This window comes from Peromyscus leucopus, chromosome 22, assembly GCF_004664715.2.
Source record: "Peromyscus leucopus breed LL Stock chromosome 22, UCI_PerLeu_2.1, whole genome shotgun sequence".
In the NCBI taxonomy this organism is placed as follows: Eukaryota; Metazoa; Chordata; class Mammalia; order Rodentia; family Cricetidae; genus Peromyscus; species Peromyscus leucopus.
Genome location: NC_051081.1, coordinates 48,980,151 through 49,001,150, shown reverse-complemented (window position 1 = coordinate 49,001,150; position 21,000 = coordinate 48,980,151).

The window sequence follows — 21,000 nt, the reverse complement described above, 5'->3', positions numbered from 1 at the left end:
TCTCTGCGGACTTCGCTCGCCTGCACGGCCAATGGGAAGCGGCCGGGTAGAGGTTATCGGTTTGGTTCCCCCCCCTCCCCCAGTGGGACCAGGGACGAGCAGTGGAGCGGAGCGGGGCGGGGCGGGGCGGGGCATGAAGGGGCGGGACCAGAGCGTGTCCGGCCCGGTCCCTGCGGGTCCCCGTCCCCACCTTGTCCCCTTCTAATTTTTCCTGGGCTAACTGAAGAATCCAAGGCTGAGGTCTTCATTTCTCTTTCCTCTTTGCCTCTCTCGTGGCCCCTTCCAGCCCTCACTCCTTGACCTGTCTCTTTATGTTGGGGAAATAGCCCCGGGTCCTCAGTGTCTTTATGACCTTATTAAATGACATACTTATTCCTTCGTACGCGGACTGAGTACTCAGTGAAAGCCATTTGCCGAGCTTATTCTGTATATAGCAGCATCACATTGCTTTATTTTGTTAAATTAACTGCAAAGCCTGGTTCACTCGCGTGACCCCAAGACCCTCAGAGCTTAAATGGCAGGGTTCATCGCTCTTGGCTGTAGGGGCTAAAATATATCACCTGGCCGAGAGTGCTTTGCAATATTTACGAAGGTGTTTGAAGGATAACAGGGTAAGACATAATTAAAAATAATGGCTGGGGAGTCAGCTCTGTTGCTAGAGTGCTTACCTGCTACACATGAAGCCCTGGAAGTAGATCTGGGGCACCACAGAGACACATCGTGGTGATTGTGCTGGCTAGTTTTTATCTCAACTGGACTCAAGTTAATGTTATCTGAAAGGGGGGAACTTCAATTGAGGAAATGCCTCCCTAAGATCTAGCTGTAGGGCGTTTCTTAGTGATTGATGGGGGAGGGTCCAGCTCATGGTGAGCAGTCCCGTTCCTGGGCTGGTGGTCCTGAGTTCTGTAAGAAAGCAGGCTGAACAAGCCACGAGGAACAAGCCGCTAAGCACCTCCCCTCCATGGTCTCTGTCAGCTAGACACAAACTAGACTCACCTGGGAAGAGGGGATCTCAGTTAAGAAGTTACTTCCATCAGTATGGACAGTCGGTATGTCTGTGTGAGCATTTTTTAAATTATTATTATTGATTGATAATCCATGGAGGAGGGCTCAGTTCACGGGAGGCTTTGCCTTCCCTGGGCAGGTGGTCCTAGGCTGTACAAGAAAGGTCATTGACCATGAGCTGCGACACAAGCCAGGAGGCAGGGTTCCCTTGTGGTCTCTGCTTCAGGTTTTGCTTCCAGGTTCCAGCCTGGAAACCCAGATTAACCCTTTCCGTTCCAAGCTGCTTTTGGTCAGTGTTTTTATCACAAACAGAAAACAGGCTGCCTCCAGCCTGACTGTGCCAGGTACTGTGGGAGTCTCAGCCGCTGGCCAGGGAGCACACAGCCTCCACAGAGGCCAGAGAGACAAAGGCACATTATACTGCTGCTGTGTTCCTGGGTTCTGATTCAATGAAGACCCTAGTACCATGGAACCCAGCATTAATCTTTTTTTTTTTTGCTTGCTTCTTCAGTGTGGTAAAATGTACACACAATTTGTTGCTTTGTGTTTTTTTCTCAGTGCTGAGTATCAGACCCAAGTCCTCACACACGCTAGCATGCACTCCGCCACTGAGTACCAGACCCAAGTCCTCACACATGCTAGCATGCACTCCGCCGCTGAGTACCAGACCCAAGTCCTCACACATGCTAGCACGCACTCTGCCACTGAGTACCAGACCCAAGTCCTCACACATGCTAGCATGCACTCTGCCGCTGAGTACCAGACCCAAGTCCTCACACATGCTAGCATGCACTCCGCCACTGAGTACCAGACCCAAGTCCTCACACATGCTAGCATGCACTCTGCCACTGAGCTACGCCCCAGCTCCTCACTCTCAGTGTTCTGCAGCCATCACCAGTATCTACATCCAGACTTTTTTATTGTTCTAAACCAAAATTCTGCCTATAAGAACTTTCCATTCCTCCCTCTCCCTCATCATCCCTGGTCATCTTACTTTCTAGCTTATAAATTTGGCTAAACTGAGTGCTTTGTATGAGCTGGATTATTTCTGTCCTTTTATATTCTAGTTTATTTACTACACACAGCATGACGTGTGTATGCTGCCATACCTGTTTTCAAAGTTTCTCCATATTGTAGCGTGTGTTAGAGTTTCATTTCTTCCTAAGACTGAATGATTTTCCATTACAGGAATGGACGATGTTTTCTTTATCCATTCCTCTGTTGATAGACATGGGGGGGGGGCTTTTTGCCTTTCAGTTTTAATACTGCTAAGAGCATTGTTGATATCTTTATCTTTGGGAACATAATTGGGAGTGCAATTTCAGGCTCCTGTGGTAATTCTGTGGTGTACATTAGAGGAATTATCCCAATGTTTTCCACAGGAGTCGCTCCACTTGATACTCCTGCTCATAATGTATCATTTGCATGCTGCTCCGTTCCATCAATGTGAGTTGCAGTCAGGTGTGAGGCCTCTAAGTGGGTTGAGAGCCAGTGTGTGGCTGGGCTGTGGGTGCCCTCCCCCACTGCTGTGAGATCAGCAGTACCCTGGTAGGGGCTACCCCATCCCCAGGCCCCGTGATGCCCTATGGAACAGAGTGGAAGCTTGGCTATCAGGGCATGGGAGAGAAACAGCCTGTCGTTGGAGTAAGCCACCAAAGCTCAGCTCCATTCTTACTGCAGCAAACCTCAACCCATCCTGACTATTGTTGCATATGAGCTCCGTGGCTCTGGGATATCTGATGTACTTTTTTTTTTTTTCTATTCTTGTTTTCTTAAATATAAAAGACATGATGACTCCTTCCCACTAGAGTGGTTCTTTCACTCAGCACAGATTCCGTGGGTACCTAAAGTCCACCACAAGTGTGCCCTGCACTGTGTGCTTGGTTGGCCTCATGGATCTCACGAGTAAGACAAATGGAACTGTAGTGCTCAGTTGGTGGAGCTCTTGCCTCACGTGCAAGGAGGTCCTGGGTTTGGTCTCCAGCACCACATAAATAGGCATGAAACATATTGAAAGCCATTTTCTAAAGTGAGTATTCATTTATGGATATTGGTTGGTAAACAATGGTGTTTATAGTGCTGTTTGCTGTCTGGGTCAATTGGAGTCAGTGAAAAAACTCTGTTAAAGATTTCTATAAGGATCCCATTCCTTCCTCCTGTGATGCTTTCTGTACTGTTTAATACAGACACAGAGAGTGAATGCATTCATACATGCACTAGACTTCCTTTCTCTACTTATATACACTCCAGGATCCCTTGCATAGGTAATGGTGCCACCCACAGTGGGCAGGTCTTCCTACCCCAAAGAACACAGTCAAGATAATTCCCCAAGACATGTCCAGACAATACCTCATTGAGACTCCCTTCCCAGGTGATTTTAGATTGTGTCAATTTGATAGTTTACCTGTGGGGGGCCTGCCCCCACTTTTTCCACCCCAGGGTGCTGTGGATATCGCTCTATATAAATAAAACACTGATGGCCAGTGACCAGGCAGTAAGTATAGGCGGGACAAAGAGAGAGGAGAATTGGGGAAACAGGAAGAAGTGGGGAGAGACATTGGAGCCACCACCAGGACAAGCAGCATGTAAAGACTCTGGTAAGCAACCAGCCACGTGGCAAGGTATAGATTTATAAAAATGGGTTAATTTAAGATAAAAGAACAGTTAGCAAGAAGCCTGTCACGGCCATACAGTTTATAAGTAATATGAGTGTCTGAGTGATTATTTTATACATGGATTGTGGGACTGCGGGGTTTGGTGGAACCTGGAGAGAAGCCCTCCAGCAACACCAGGGTACTCTTAAGCAGGGAGAAATGAGGAACATGTAAATAGAAATATAGAGGAGAGAAACAGCTATAAACATAGAATAGCCTCAGGAGGGCCTGGGTCCAAACCCACCAGTCCCTTCTGTCTCTTCTAAAGGGCTTTTAAAGGAATGCCAAGGGGTGGAGCAAAAGACCTCCCCCCAGCACAGCCAAGTGCAGCCCATTCCAGGCACCTGGTGACCATGCACATGGTCCAGCCATCCCCTAATGCAGCCCTGCTGTGTGAAGCAAGCTCAGATCTCACTAGGAAGCTTTTGTGGGCTCCCACATTTACCCATTTTGATAGTTTACAGAAGGAGACGAGAAGGAATTCATGGGTGAGGGGTTTCTTTTGTATCGGCAGTCAAAACCTCTTTTATAGTTCAGCTTTTAGATTCAGAGACTTTATTTAAGAAGAGCCAGGTCATTCTAAATTATAGCCGAGTGTCAGTAGAAACTCTTGATTTCTCTTGTGTTTCCAGTAGCACTTAGAGCAGTGGTTCTCACCCTTCCTGATGCTGTGACCCTTTAATACAGTTCCTCATGCTGTGGTTGGTAACTCCCAACCATAAAATTACATTTGTTGCTTCTTCCTAATTGTATTTTGCTGCTGTGATGAGTTGTAATGTAAATATCTGATATGCAGGATATCCGATATATGAACCCTGTGAAAGGGTGGTTCACCCCCAAAGGGGTCCCGACCCACTGGCCGAGAACCACTGACTAGATCCATAGCTGGTACAGAACAGTCAGTGTGTCTCGTTTAGCGATCTAACCACTTCCCCTGTCATAGTTTCAGGTGAGCCCTCTGCTCTGACAGGTGCTGATCCATGGCCCCAGGCCGGGGATTTACATGTTCTCCTTCACTGCCTACGGGTGTGAGGTGTTGCCAGAATTGGGTCTCTTAAGCTGGAATGCAAACAGTCTGTCCTGCAGGAGGGCCTCTCCTTGCCAATGGCCTGTGGATGGGCGGGGAGATGTGTGTCTGGGTTTTTCGCCACTGCCCTCCGCCAGCCTGCTGACGGGCCAGGGAAGCTACCCAAGTCCCCATCAACAGAGAACACACGGAGCGGGAACCTTTGAGACGCCGAGTTTACCAGCCAAGTGCAGTGGTTTGAAGGAGGATGGCCCCCCTGGACTCGGGTATTTGAATGCCTGGTCACCAGGGAGTGGCACTATTTGAAAGGCTCAGGGGGTGTGGCCTTGTTGGAGCAAGTGTTTCCCCGGGGGTGGGGCTTCCAGGTTTCAAAAAGCCCATCCCAAGCCTATGGATCCAGGTGCAGAACTCTCAGCTACTTCTCCAGCCCCCTGTCTGCCTGTGTGCCGCCATGCTTAGCACCATGGCGATGGTGGGTTAAGCCTCTGAACTGTAAGGAAGCCCCAGTTAGATGCTTTGTTTCATGAGAGTTGCTGAGGTCATGGTGTCTCCTCACAGCCATAGGACACTGACTAGGACATCAAGCTGAGGTCTTCCACCATGGAGAGCCCTTGAAGGGGAGTGAAGTGTAGGACAGGCTACCACCTCAAGACTCTTTTCCCGTGTCCAGGGGAATGTCCTCCGTTCATTCTGGCCCTGTGGAAAGCACAGGCTTGTTGGCCCTGAATTCTTGTTCTTACTGGGGCCTGGACTCCGGAGTTGATGGGCGAGAGAGTACCTTCTATGGTGGCTGGGAAAGCCGGAGACCGACAAGGCAGCCTTCCTCTCTGGGGGTGAATGAACTCATCCAGGGGCCTGGCAGAAACGGAGCTAAGCTAGGTCCTAAGACTAATGGTTCGAGTGCTGACGCCCTTCCTTGTCAGTGTGTCCCCGTGGGCTCCAGACTTTCTAGGCCTCCACTTCCGCGGCTGCCAAATACGTATTGTCATGATTGTACCCTATCTGGGAGAGTATTAAAAAGCTTGAAACTGTTCATGGACCAAACCTCTTTGCAGTGCCCTCTGGAACAACAGCAGATTCTGAGGCAAAAGAAAAAAATATCTATAATCTCGTTTTTTTTTTTAAAGTTGTTGTGAGTGTGTGTGCGTGGGTACCTGTGTGCTCAGGCCCACAGGACACACAGGCGGCCGAGCGTCTCTATTTCTCTCCGTATTATCTCCTTGAGAGGGAAGCTCTCACTAAGCCTGGAGCCCACCGTCTGTCCAGCTACGCTGGCTGGCCAGAGAGCACTATCGGTCTGCTCTCCGCTGACCACTTCCCTTCCCCATCACTGGGGTGACATGGGCATCCAGCCATGCTCAGCCTTTTGTAAGAGTGCTGGGGATCAGAACTCAGGTCCTCAGGTTTCCTCAGGGAATGCCCTTACCCACTGAGCCATCTCCCCAGCCCCTGGGACTGTTTTTTTTGTTTGTTTGTTTTGTTTTGTTTTTGTTTTTGTTTTTTTCGAGACAGGGTTTCTCTGTGTAGTTTTGCGCCATTCCTGGAACTCACCTGGTAGCCCAGGCTGGCCTCGAACTCACAGAGATCCGCCTGCCTCTGCCTCCTGAGTGCTGGGATTAAAGGCGTGCGCCACCACCGCCCGGCTTGTTTTTTTTTTTTTTTTTTTTTTTAATGAAAATAAAAAAAATCTGCTTTTAAATAAAGATTTTGTTTATAATGGAATTTTTACACGTCCTCCCTCCATCTTTCTCTTTCTTCCTTTCAGTATTTTGAGACAGGGTACTGCTAAGAAGCCTAGGCTAGCCCCTAGGCTAGCCCCAAACTGGTGACCTCCCTGCCTCACCCTCTCTGGTGCAGGGATTGCAAGTGTGAGTCACCAGGCCTGACTTGGCTTTTTAGGTTGCATTTACATATTATTTCTCTTTGAAAACTGTGCGTATGTGCGTGTGTGCATACGTGCGTGTGTGTGACAAACCTCTGGGCAGTTGTGTGAGGGGGTTTCTCGATCAGGTTAGATGAAAAGGCAAGATCCACCCTGAAGTGGGCAGCACCAAGCCGGGGGCTTGGGATAAACTCGAGAAATCCAGCTGAGCACCAAATCCATTCTCTCTGCTCCCTGACTGCGGATGCAGGCCGACCTGCTGCCCCACGCTGTTGTACGATTTTAAGGTGTCTTACATTCGTTCATGTTGCATTTGTTTAACTCTGTGAAGCTGTGTTACTGTGCCTGTCTAAAACACCTGATGGTCTAATAAAGAACTGAACGGGCAATGGCAAGGCAGGAGAAAGACTAGGCGGGGCTGGCAGACAGAGAGGATATACAGAGGGAGAAATCTGGGAAGAAGATTGAAAAAGAAGGATGGAGAGAAGGAGGAGGACTCCAGGGGCCAGCCACCCAGCTACACAACCAGCAAGCCACGGAGTAAGATTGACAGAAGAAAGAGAATGGGAAGAGCCCAGAGGCAAAAGATAGATGGGATAATTTAAGTTAGGGAAAGCGGGTGAGAAATAAGCCAAGCTAAGGCGGGACATTCATAATTAAGAATAGACCTCTGTGTGTGATTTGAGAGCTGGAGCCCCCAACCCCCCAAAGGGAAAAAGAGCCAAACAACAATCATAACCCCACACTCCCGCCATGCCTTCCCTGTCATGGACTGTGCCCTCAAACTGGGAGCCAAAATAAACCCTTCCTTCGTCCTTCGATTTTGTCACAGCACTGAGTGAAATAAGTGCCACACGCTCTCCTGGAGGGGCACCAAGGACGGTGGCTCTTCCACGGTACCTCACAGCCAGTCCCCACTTGGCCAAGCACTTGATAACTGTTCAGTTCCCCCAAGTTCTCAGACACACACCTGCTTTCTCGGCTGTGGCCTGGCTCTTTGCCAAAAGCCACAACAACAAGGATGTTGACTTTGGGCTTTTCAAACAAGAGATCCTGCCCTATCAGGATCTGCCCTTGTCAGAGACACAAGTTCATTACAAGTCATTTTCTTCCCCGTTTACAGATCTGAAACATTAGAGCTTTCTCTTTCCCGTGCATACAGATCCGATTTCAGTCGCCAGAGTGCTTGCTGGGCATGCAGGAAGGCCTGGGTTGGACTTTCAGCACCACACTAAACCAGGCCTGGTGACACAGTCCTGTAATCCCAGCACTCAGGAGGTGGAGGCAGGAGGATCAGTAAGCCAAGGTTATCCTTGGCTACCTAGCATGTTGGAGGCTAGCCTGGCTCCATGGGATCCTGTCAAAACAAACCAAACCAACAAACCAAATAAAACTGAGCCAAGCATACGAGTGCACACCTTTAATCCCAGCACTTGTAGGTAGAAGCAGAGGCCAGCCTAGTTTATATATCAAGTTCTTGGACAGCCAGGGCTACATGGGTAGTCCTCATCTCAAAAAACCAAAATAACAAAGAAAGACAACAGCAGCCAACAGGGCCTCTCAGTGGGTGAAAGCATCTGCCGAAAGTCTGGTGCCCTGAGTTCAGTTCCTGGGACTTCAGGAAGGAGAGAGAACCAACTCAGAAAGTTATCTTCAGACTTCTGCAGGCATGCTCTCTCTCTCTCTCTCTCTCTCTCTCTCTCTCTCTCTCTCTCTCTCTCTCACACACACACACACACACATACACACAACACACATACACATATATACAATACACACATACATACACACATATATACATACATACATAACACACACATATATACACACATATACATATACACATACATACATATACACACATATATACATACATACAACCACACACACACATACACCCATACACACATATACACACACACATATATATACATATACACATACATACATACACACATATATTTATACATACACACATACACACATATACACATATACACACATACACATATATATACACATACACACATTTATATATACACATATGCACATATATACATATACACATACATACACACATATACACACATACACACATATGCACACGTATACACATATACACATACACATATACACACATATATACACATACACACATACACATGTAATTTTAAAAACCTTTTAAACAACAACAACAAAAACCCTGAATCCCGCATCAGGCCCCAACATTTCTGGCCTTGGCAGTGGAACAGCCTCCTCTTCCTCCTCCCCCTCCTCCTCCTCCTCCTCCTCCATTTTTGTTTCTTTCCATTTCTACCTTCGCCAGAGCTTTTTGGAGATCAAGAGGCCCTTGCCTGCCCTTCTATTTTTTTTTTTTAACATACTAATAAATAAAGACATGCCACAGTGGGGTAAAGTTACAACTGCTTTATCTTGCGGCCTGGGGACTAAACCCAGGGCCGGGCACATTCAGGGCCAGGGCTGTGGTGAAGCTGTACCCAGCACTTGGACAGATGTATTTATTGGAGTGGAATCAGCTCTGTAAGGGAGAGTTCTTTATCTAGATGTCTGGTCACGGGACATGCAGGATGAAAACCAGGCGACCCGGAACAGGACACGGATCTGAAGGAGCAAAGTCAACTGGCCTCTTCCCGCTCTCCTGGACTGTCTTGTCACCACGCTGATTCTCACTCGGAACAGACGAACCTCGAAGTCTTTGAGGATGGGGAGCCTGGCTAAGGCAGTCTGTGTGGCTCTGTAAGGACACACGGCAGTCTCTGTGGCTTGGTGACTTCACTGCGGGGAAGGCTGCCAGCCTCAGCCGGCGGTCCTGCTGGGTCTTACAGGAAGCTCTCCCTGGCTGCCCAGGCCCAGCTCGCTGCCCTTCCTTGCCCTTGGTTGACTCCCATGAATCCTTTACGTCCTGATGTTAACCTGTCACCCCTGTTAGGATGTGTCCCTGCTCCCATCCTGTGGGAGCCCACAAAGGTTTCCCAGTGAGATCTGAGCTTGCTTCACACAGCAGGGCTGCATTAGGGGATGGCTGGACCACGTGCGGGGTCACTGGGTGCCTGGGATGGTCTGCACTTGGCTGTGCTGGGGGGAGATCTTTTGCTCCACCCCTTGGCATTCCTTTAAAAGCCCTTTAGCAGAGACAGAAGGCACTGGTGGGTTTGGACCCAGGCCTTCTCAAGGCTATCCTGTGTTTCTGTCTGTCTCTCTCCTCTATATTTCTATCTACATATTCATTTCTCCCTGCTCAAGGGTACCCTGGGGGAATAAGAGGGAACCGGTCTCCCTCACCACCCCACCCTTCTCCACCTCCCTAATGACATCTTACACTTTGTCGTAGGGCCCCCGTCTACCTCCTGCTGTGCTCAACACACACGATGATGATGATGATGATAGCCTTAACTTCACGACACTTCACCTAGTGGAGACCCCACCCCCGCTCCTAGCACCAAGCAGAGAAACGAATGAATGGCTGAATAAATGTATAACTGACAAAATGACACAGAACTCTGTGCCCCCTTTTTATTTGTTTGGGCTGGATTATTTGAGTCAGCGAACTTGCAAGACAGCAACTATTAAATTCCCGTTGAAGGGAGAAGGACTTCCCATTGACCGCCCTTGGGGGTGGGGAGTGGGGGGGTGGGGCTGTACTTACCACATTGGTGGTATAATCATGAAGACCACCAGGTGGCGCCAAGGGCCCTTTGCTGGAAAGTTTCACTCCAGCGCCCTTTGCCTAGCCCTGGGAGCCTCTTCCAGAAAAGCCGTTGATTTTCTTTCCCTTTCCTTTAAAAAAAAAAACACTCCTTTAAAACAACATTCATTGTCATTTGCATGTATGGGTGTGGGTACACGTGTGCCAGAGAACGTGTGTGGAGGTCGAAGCAAAGCTTTTGTGAGTTGATTCTCTCCTTCTACCCTGTGGGTCTGGGGGATTGAACTCAGGTCATCAGGCTCGCTAGGAAACACCTTTACCCACGGGGCCACCTCACTGTCCCCGCCCACTTCTTCCACACGCAGGCACATGCGCATTTGTGTGTGCGGATGTGAAGTCCAGAGAACAAACTCCAGTGTCCTCAGAGATGCTCTCTGCCTTCTTTTGAGGCCAGGCCTCCTGTGGGCCTGGAGCTCATCAGCTAGTCTAGACTGGCTGACAAGCAAGCGCTGGGGATCCACCTGTCCCTGGTTCCCCAGAGCTGGGCTTGAAAGCATGCAGCACCTTGTATGTGGGTTCTGGGAGTGGAACTCACGTCCCTCAGACTTGCAGAGTGAGCGCTGCCCTGATGGAACCAGCTCATCAACCTCTCCAAATGATTTTTCTAGACTGTTTTCTGGAGCTTTCCCTAGAAACACCAATCCCAAATCCAGCCTGCGGACACCCAGTGTTTTTTAAGAGTCATCTTGGTTCACTGACGGGGGAGGCGGGGACGGGGGCGGGGCAGGGATGACTGAGTGACTCTTTGGAAGGCAGCCCCCGGGGAGAAGCCACTGTCCTTCCTGTTTTCACAGATCTCTAGCCACCCCTGCTTCAGCCAATCCTGAGAGGGCACGCCCCTGCACATACACATACACCCGCACCAAATAGACTAGAACAAGCCCTCTACCGTGTGCGGCCATGGCTGGCTGGCTGGCTGTGCAAGGGCAGATGGGAAACTGGGGTCTCCTTTGGCCGTGGAGCCACTCAGAGCTCCTAACGGGGCATCTCTTCCCTTCTCTATATAGCCTCTTGTTCCCGTCCAGGAAAGAACTTCCTGCATAGGCACCTTCTCCAGGAGATTTGGGTGTGGGGTGCTCGGTTCATCCCCAAGAATGATTTACAATAGCAGTACTTCCAGTTTTGAATGAGTAAGTGTATTAAGTATGTAGCAAGCCCGAGGTAAAGAAATAACTAGTAAGTAGCAGATAGACAGCGAAATATAATCAAATCATGTGCTTAAAACCTCCAGCAGAGCCTGGTGCACACTATTAATCCCAGCACTCAGGAGGCAGAGGCAGGCGGATACCTGTGAGTTCAAGGCCAGCCTGGTCTACACAGCAAGATCCAGGACAGGCTCCAAAACTACACAGAGAAACCCTGTCTCGAAAACCAAAACAGAACGAGACAAAACAAAGCAAAAATCATCCTGCAGAAATGGCCTAGGAAGTTGAAGCAGCTATCTTGGTGGAAGTAATGACCAGGAGAGACCACCAGGGGGCACCTCTGCCCTCTCTGTTAATCATCCTGAGCCGCTTGTGGAAATTGAGCAGACGTCTGCTTAGGATTTATTTGTGCACATTTTTTACTTTGATTGCTAGGCTTCGATAAAATGTTTACATCTTAAAAATAGATGCTGTGGTAGAGTTTTAAAACAATCTATGCTACACAGGGTAGTCTCAACCCCAGGGCCCTGGCCTGGCTGAATCCCCTTGTCAGGATTTTCCTGGTGTAGCCGGGTCTAGGGCAGATGAGGCATGTTGTCGGAAGGAGAGGGTGGTTGGGAAGGTCAGGTTGTACCAAGGGACAGGACTAGAGAAAGGAGCTATGAGGAGAAACTGAGGTGTCTAGGGACATCTTGGAGTCCCAGGAAAGGTAAGGTAGACTCGGGTTGATTTGACCCCCTCTAGCCACAGAGACCCAGAGACATGGGAGTTGGAATGCTGAGGTCTCCCAGAATATCAGCCCTCTGGGTCCCTTTTGGTACAGGACTGTGGGGGGTGAGGGGAGGGAGAAGGCATGAGTGGCATCAGGGTATGGGAGGAAGTCAGGAGGCTCTCACTCTCCTGGGGCAGAGAACCCCTAAGCACTCCCTCACTCTCTTGGAGTAAGGTTGGATGCAGACCCTGGCTCTGTGCTGGGGACACAATGGAGGCCACTTCCCTACACGCCCCCTATGGTCAAGTCAGCTTCACAGAGGGACAGACATCATCATGGCTGTCAGGCCCCCTGGCCCAGACCTGGGACTCAGAAGCAACTTTCTCTTCCCACATCGTCTCCTGCTTGCCCCAGCCACCTCCCCCTGGAATTAAGCCAGGCTCATCTTTTGTTGTGGAATAGTATTTCAACTAGGCAAAGATGTGTTACATTTGTTTATTCTGCAGAATATTACTTTAACTGTGTGAAGGTGTGTTACATTTGTTTATGCTGCATTTGTTTAATGATGTAAGGATGTGTGTTTAGTTATGTAAAGATGTGTTACATTTGTTTCACCTTGCCTGCCTAAGGCACCTGATTGGTCTAATAAAGAGCTGAACGACCAATAGCTAGGCAGAGAAAGGATAGGCGGGGCTGGCAGGCAGAGCGAATAAGTAGGAGGAGAAATTAAGGCAAAGGGAGAATGAGGGAGAAAGAGAGGTAAGTGCCCCAGGCAAGAAGCCAGGCAGACAAGAGAAGTCGTGAAAGTAAGATCTACAGAAAGAAAGAAAAGTAGAAAGTCCCGAGACAAGAGGTAAATACAGAGAAACGGGTTAACTTAAGTTAAAAGAGCTAGCCAAAGCAAGCCTAAGCTAGGCCAAGCATTTATAACTAATAATAAGTCTCTGTGTCAGGATTTGGGAACTGGTTGGGGGCCCCAAAGGAAAAGCCTGGTTCAACCTCCAGCCGCCTTTTCTGTGAGCTTGCCCCCATCCACAGCAGGATTTCTAGTAGGTCACTACAGGAAGTTCAGGAGCCCTCAGAGGGCTTGCCCTTCCAATTCTGGTTAAAGAGGGCAAGATCACCATTCCACACATGCCCGAGTCTCAGAAGCTTCAAGAGTGCCAGTGCACCTGTATCCCATGACCGTTGACACATCCTTCTCACACAGACGGGTGGACCAGAGCTCGGGAGGGGGGGTAGACTGAACACTCAGGCCCATGTGTGACCCTAGGCAGAGTGCCTGACACACGACACGTTCCAGGAGACACACAAAATACATGATGTGGAAATCAAAGCTGAATGCCAACAGATGGCTGGAAGTGGAACTCAGGCTGCCAGGACCCGGTGATCACATCTGGGTCTCCATCCTTGCAGAAACACCTGCTCTCTCAAGTCCTCGCGAGAGCTCCCTTCTATTTCATTACCTTTGACGCGGCAACAGGGGAACCAAATTCTAAAATAAACTCCTCCCCTGTCCCGTCTCCACAGACTTCTGACGATGGATTAAACTGGGCACTAGGAATTTTCTACCCACTGTCACGAAATGCCAACAGCTCACCTGGTGATCACCACAGAGATCTGGGGAGAAATTCCCGGTGAATTATCCTTTGTTTTGACAGCCTCAGGCAGCAGGGTTTCAAAGCGAGGCAGCTCCTCTGATTCTTTTCGGGTTTCACTTTTGAGCAGTGATTTAAAAGGTAAAAGTCTCTCGTGCTAGATCAAAGGCGAGTGCTCTACGTGGACCTGGACGCTGCCCACAGCACTGTGCTTCAGAGAGAGGAATACTCGGAGTAGGCAGGGAACATTCTGGAACCTCCTAATTTGTGTGCCCCTTCCTCTGAGCACCCCCCACACACACACACACTTCGTGCCCCTGTCCTTCTGTACAGACTGCTGGTAGACATCGACGCTATGGCCTCGCCTCTCATTGCTTCAGACTGGGCCTCTGAGAGGGGAGGTCATCCTCAGTTCCCAGATGCTGGCCCAGGACCCAGGGGGGGGGGTCTCTGCAAATACTTGCTCACTGGATGACAGAAAGTGCCCCCATGGTCTAAGGTTGTCTTTTTTTTTTTTGGTTTTTCGAGACAGGGTTTCTCTGTGTAGCTTTGCGCTTTCTGGAGCTCACTTGGTAGCCCAGGCTGGCTCGAACTCACAGAGATCGCCTGCCTCTGCTTCCCGAGTGCTGGGATTAAAGGCATGCGCAACCAACGCCCGGCTAAGGTTGTCTGTTTTACAAACACACACAGGAGGTGGGCTTCTTTCTGCCGGACTTTGAACACAGCCTGCCTAGGGGGCCCTGGAAAAGCTGAGGGGATTAAGTCTACATCGTTTTTTTGGTACTGTGTGAACGAGCCCTGTGAGAAGACAGCAGAGCATTGCCAGCTCTCATGTGCTTGTGTCTGCTCTGCTGGGCCACACAGGTCTGCCCCAGCCTCCAGGGACCCTGTGGGAGACCTGACTGCTTCAGGAGACAAGGTCACAGCTGCTCCTGTTGAAGACATTCCTACTGTTGCTGGAACCCTGAATTCAGGGGGCCTGTTTCCTCTAGGAGACCTGGAAGAATCTCTCCAGCTCTGCAGTGTAGCTGTGTTTGTGGACACTTGCGGCATCTGCCAGGGGCTGGGTTTCATGAACCGTTTCATCACGACAGTTCTGTGGTGCAGGCATGGCCCGTGTCCCCATTTCAACATGAGGAAGCCGAGGAAGAGTCACTAAGCAGCCAGACACAGCTGTGGGATGTGAGGGGCTGAGGCAGGAGAATTGCATTAACCCAGCCTGGGTAACTTATCACAAAATAAAATAAAACACCGGAAAATGAAAAAAAGACAATCCCTCCCCTCCCACATTCACACATATACAAACTCACACACTCATATGCTCACACACTCACGCACTCTCACACTCATGCACACACACACTCATACACACTCTCACACACACACACTTTTGTATATACTCATGCAGACATTCACACACTCATGCACACACACACACACACACACACACACACACACTCCAAACCACTAAAGGGAACTGGGTCCAGAGGTTTCCTCAGTCACCACTTCACCTGGTGTTTGTTTGCTAATGTGCCTCCCCACAAAGCATTTGAGGTAACACAGTGTCTTATGAGGGCTATCACTGCTGTGAAGACACACCATGACCACAGCAACTCTTGTAAAGTAAACATGTAATTGGCTCATTTACGGTTCAGAGGCTCAGTCCACCATCATCATGGCAGGGAGCGTGGCAGCATGCAGGCAGACGTGGTGCTGAAGTATTAGCTGAGCGTCTATATCTTGCAGGCAACAGGAAGTTGACTGAGACACTGGACGGTATCCTGAGCATAGGAAACCTCAAAGCCTGCCCCACAGTGACACACTTCCTCCAACAGAGCCACGCCTCCTATAGTGCCACTCCCTGTGGGGGTCACCTTCTTCCAAACCACCCCACGCAGTGAGAAAGAGAAGAAAAGCAGGCATATGCAAAAGTCGGGAGAAGAAGAAAAAACCACCAAGTCAGATGAGGATGCCTGCAGGAGGGGTGAGATGTGGATAAGCGGCGACCAAGTCAGGGTGGGGGTCCCTGAGAGGGGACACAGCCAGGTCCCTGGCCAGTCACATGTGTTCCTACTCACCGAGAAAAACAAACTGACCGCTCCTGTGCGAACGCACCCACACTATGACAACTATGATGATAATAATATAAAATTAGAGTTGTGGTGTGATGGTCTGTATGGTCAACCTGACGGGACCTAGACTCACGTGGGAAGGAATCTCTGGGCATGCTTATGAGGGACTTTCTGGATTAGGTTCATCGAGACGGGAAGACCCATCCTAAATGCGGGTGACATCATCCCGTGGTCCGGGGTAGACTGAATACAGAAAGCAAGCCAATCCGTCATCGTGGTGACCCGCGGCCTCTGCTCCTGCTGCCGCCGTGTGCCCTGGAACTGTGATCCAGATGGAACCTTCCTTTCTTGAGTGCTTATGTCAGGGTATTTAATCACAGTGGCCAAAAAACAACCAAGACGAGTGGAAAGGACAAATCAGAGAGATTACGGAACTGGCTTGAGTGTGCAAGGGGAGCAAGTCGCAGATGCAGGATCTAAAACGCCTGGGCCCTGACCTCCAGGCTGGCCCAAATTCAGTGTCCATCATTTTCTTCCCTTTCAAGTAAGACACAGTTCTGGCTTGAACAGCGGGAGAGGAGATGGGCGTGGGGCGCCTTGGTGGGAAGCACACTGGCTGTGAGGGTTGTATGGGGGTTCCTGAGCAGGTCGGGTATAGGTGTCGTGGTCAGGGCTGGGTCCTGAAGGTCACGTGGCAGGCTGTTTTCCCAGCGCAGGCTGGGTGGGTGTGCCAGGCATTCCTAAAAGATGGTACAAAGTGAGCAAAGGCCAAGGGGACAAAATAGCCCCGTGTGCAGGCGAGCTCCTGGGTTAGTGTGCCTGTGTTGTTGGAGCTGGCCAGGGCCTGAGTAGGGGGAGTCTGAGAGGGGGTGGGCCGCGAAGAGCGCTCCATTCATGGTGAGGTGGGTGGATTTTATCTGTAGGGTCACCAGAGAAGTGGAAATGTAATTTATGGTCCTCACCAGGACACTTTTGAAAGTAAAAAAGGTGCTAAAAATAATTAACAGGTATTAATCGCTCCGGCAGCCATATAAACTGTGACCCTCCTGAGACATCCTTCAGTAGAGCCCCTGGGGAGCTCAAGCAGGAGTGACATGAGGGGAGTCACTTTCTGGAAAGTTTGCTGCTAGTACCAGCAAGACAGTGGAGTGCACGTTATGTTTACGTCTGTTTATTCTCTCTCTCACGTGTGTGTGTGTGTGTGTGTGTGTGTGTGTGCGCGTGCGCGCGCGTGCATGTGTGTGTGCGCATGAGTGCGTTTACGCGCTGCGTGTGGCACATGTGGAGGTCAGAAGACAACTTGCCAGAGTCAGTTCCCTCCTTCCACCAAGTGCATGCTGGGGATTCGACTCAGGCAGTGAGGCTTGGAGGGAAGTACCTTTTTTTTTCCCCCCTTTTTTTACCAGCCCTGTGCTGGACAGTTTTATATCAACTTGACACAAGCTAAAGTCATCTGAGAGGAGGGGGAGCCTCAATTAAGAAAATGCTTCTGCAGAGTGCTAGAGAGGTCCCCAGGAACCCACAAAGATGACTCCACTATAGACTACTGGCAATGGTCGAGAGGGTGCCTGAGCTGACCTACTCTGGTGATCGGGTGGCCAAACACCCTGTCATGATAGAACCTTTATCCAGTGACTGATGGAAGCAGATGCAGATTTCCACGGCCAAGCTCCAGGAGTCCAATCGACGAGAGAGAGAGAGAGAGAGAGAGAGAGAGAGAGAGAGAGAGAGAGAGAGAGAAGGGATTATATGAGCAAGAGTTATTGAGACCATGATTGGAAAAAGTACAGAGACAACTAGCCAAACTAGTGGAAACGCATGAACTGTGGACCAATAGTTGAGGATCCCCCATGGAACTGGACTAGGCCCTCTGGATAAGTGAGATAGTTGATGAGCTTGAACTGTTTAGGAGGCTCCCAGGCAGTGGGACCAGGACCTGTCCTCAGTGCATGAGCTGGCTTTTTGGAATCTAGTGCCTACACTGAGACACTTTGCTCAGCCTTGGTGCAGGGAGGAGGGGATTGGACCTGCCTCAACTGAAAGTACCAGGCTCTGCTGACTCCCCAGGGGAGACCTTGCCTTGGAGGAGGTGGGAATAGGGGATGGGTTGGGGGGGGAAGGCTGGGGGGTGGAATACTTGATGCTGGTCTGCTGGAGCTGAGAAATAATTGCTGATTAAAAAGAGACCGGTGTTGTTGAAGTGAAATCTTCTGGGAAGTGTTTCCTCAGGGTCAGCAAACAAAAGCTGTGTTCCAGAGGTGGCCAAGGTTGTACCTCGTGCTGGCAGCCGGACTGGGTCATGTGCGTCACCCAGGTGGTACTGGTTTTGAAGGCATGAAGGCATCATGGAGAGCAGCTGAGGCTTGGCGCTGTGAGAGGCCAAGAGAGGCCTTTGGTGAAGGTGCAGCCTCAGTGGCAGTTGAAGGCCCAGGACTGAAGCTTGGCGCCATGAAGAGAGCCTATGAGAGGCTATTAGTGAAAGTGCAGCCCAGTTGCAGCAGAGACCCCAGTGTTTTGGAGATGGCAGAACTATGGCATGACCACCAAGGACAGCAGCAGCTGTGGAGTGGAGCCAGCTGGAGCCTAGAAGACAAGCTGTGTGTGCTGCGGAGGGCGGAGCTAGAGAAGTGACCCAGGTCCTTGGAGGAGTCCAGAAGATGGTGAGTGGATCCTAGACACTGGACATTGAATTATTTACACATTTGGAGTTTGATTTTGCTTTGCTTTGATTGTAACTGTGCCCTGGTTCTTCCCTCTTGCAGTGAGAAAGTAATTTTTTAAAATTCCATTTTAGAGGAGCCCACAGACCTTGAATTTTAACAGATTTTGGATTTTAAAAGAGATTGCTTATTTAAAAGGGACTGAACTTTTTATGTGTTTGAATTGGTAAAGACTGGGATTTTTTAAGAGTTACTTATGTTTCCAATGTGAGATCCTGGGGGTGAATGAGAAAGGAAAGGGTGTGGCTGGACGGTGATGTGTGTCACGTTAACAAGGGGTCAGTTGTGCTGGGTAGTTCTGTGTCAACACAAGGTAAAGTCATCTGGGAGGAGGGAGCCTCAGGAAAAAGCCTCCATAAGATTGGGCTGTGGGCCAGCCTGTAGGGTATTTTCTTAGTGATAGATGGGGGAGGGCCCAGCCCATTGTAGGTGGAGCCATCCCTGGGCTGGTGGTCCTGGGTTCTGTAAGAAAGCAGGCTGGGCAAGCTGTGGGGAGCAAGCCAGTAAGCAGCACCCCTCCATGGCCTCTGCATCAGCTCCTGCCTCCAGGTTCCTGTCCTGTTTGAGTTCCTGTCTTGACTTCCTTCAGTGATGGACTGTGATGTGGAAGTATAAGCCCAATAAACCCTCTCCACGTTGCTTTTAGTAATGGTGTCTCATCACAGCAATAGAAACCCTAACTAAGACAAGCCCTTCCAATGCATTTTTATTTATTTCTTTATTATACATACAGTGTTCTGTCTGCATGTGTCCTTGCAGGCCAGAAGAGGGTACCAGATCTCATTACAGGTGGTTATTAGCCACCACATGGTTGCTGGGAATTGAACTCAGGACCTCTGGAAGAGCAGCCAGTGCTCTTAACCTCTGAGCCATCTCTCCAGCCCCTCAAATGCATTTTTTGTATGAAAAGATAATGCATGCTCCACATAGAGAACTGAGTTGGTACAAAAGCATGCATCGGCCAGCCAGTTCCCCTTTCTTCTGATGGAGGAAGCCAAGGTCCCCTTCTTAGAAGCAGTCATTGTCACCAGTTTTAATCCAGAAACAACCTGAACGCAAGAGCTCACATATATCTGATTTCTAATTCTGTACCTCTCTCCTTCTCTGTACCTTGCTCCTTATTTGTGGGCCCCATAAGTCATCTATACTGATAAGCTCTAGAGCGGCCTCAATTTTTTTATTGTTTATAAAATGCTCCATGGATCCAACATATTGCACCATCTTCTCTGCCTAGGTTTTTGTTTGTTTGTTGTTTTTGTTTTTGTTTTTTGTTTGGAGACAGGGTTTCTCTGTGAGGCCCTAGCTGTCCTAGAACTCACTTTGTAGACCAGGTTGGCCTCAAACTCACAAAGATCAGCCTGCCTCTGCCTCCCAAGTGATGGGATTAAAGTGTGTACCTGACTACGCCTGGAAGGAGGTTGTTTTTTAATCTCTCTCTACGACAATAATGCCACAAGTGGTACCTATCTGCATAGGAGTGTGTGCACAGAACGAACCTCCTGAAATGGCATGGTTGAGTAGAATGGCCTCTAAATTTATGATTTGTTTTGAGAAAGGATCTCATCTAGCCTAGGCTGGCCCCCACCTTGCTATATCATTGAGAACGGCCTTGAACTCCTGATCCTACCTCCCCCTCCCAGATGCTGGTATTATAGCTGGTGTTACAGTGTGTGCCACCATGTTTTGACTATATCTAGGGTTTCAGTAATAATGTCAACTCACTTTCCACAGTGAGGGAGTTCATTCTGCCCACTTTGTCAGGTCCTAGGGAGACCCAGCTGATGACGCGAGAGGCCAGTAGCGATCATGGGAAGATGGGCAGAGTGTTGAGGAATACAGCAGGAATCAGGGGTGCTTGGGAGAGTGGAGCAGGAGGCGGGCAGGACTGAAGAGGGGACAGGGTGGTGTGACGTGAACCAGGTGAAGACATTCAAAAGTTGGGGAGTATGGGGCTGGCACTGGGGAGCAGCTGGGAGCTGGAGACACAAGCCAGTAAAGCCCTGTGTGTGTGGGGGGTGCCGCCTTGAGCTCTGGGGTGGGGGGTAGCCGAGGAAAGGTAGTTAGGGAGGGGGCAGAGCCTTGGTCAGGCTGGGACCAGGCCTTGGGGTGTTGGGTATGAAGAGGCCACACACTCGGGTGCTGTCCCTGCACCTAGTGTGAATTCTTACCTCATCCCAGCTTTGAACAGTGGATGCTGGGGTTCAGTCCTGAATCTGGGAAGCAGGTTGAGGGGATGATCCCAGAAAGAAGGAAGAAATGGGTAAAGGAGTGCCTGGGGAGGAAAGGGAGGGAGATCCTGTGGTCAGTGTGAGCCAAGAACTTTTTAGTTGAACTAACTAGTGACCATGAGCTGGCACGGGGTGGGGGGGTGGGGGTGGGGAGATGCTCTGGTATAATAAAGCCACCGAGACTCAGATGGTCTACAAACAATAATAGAAAGTCGGGGTGCTTGCTCATT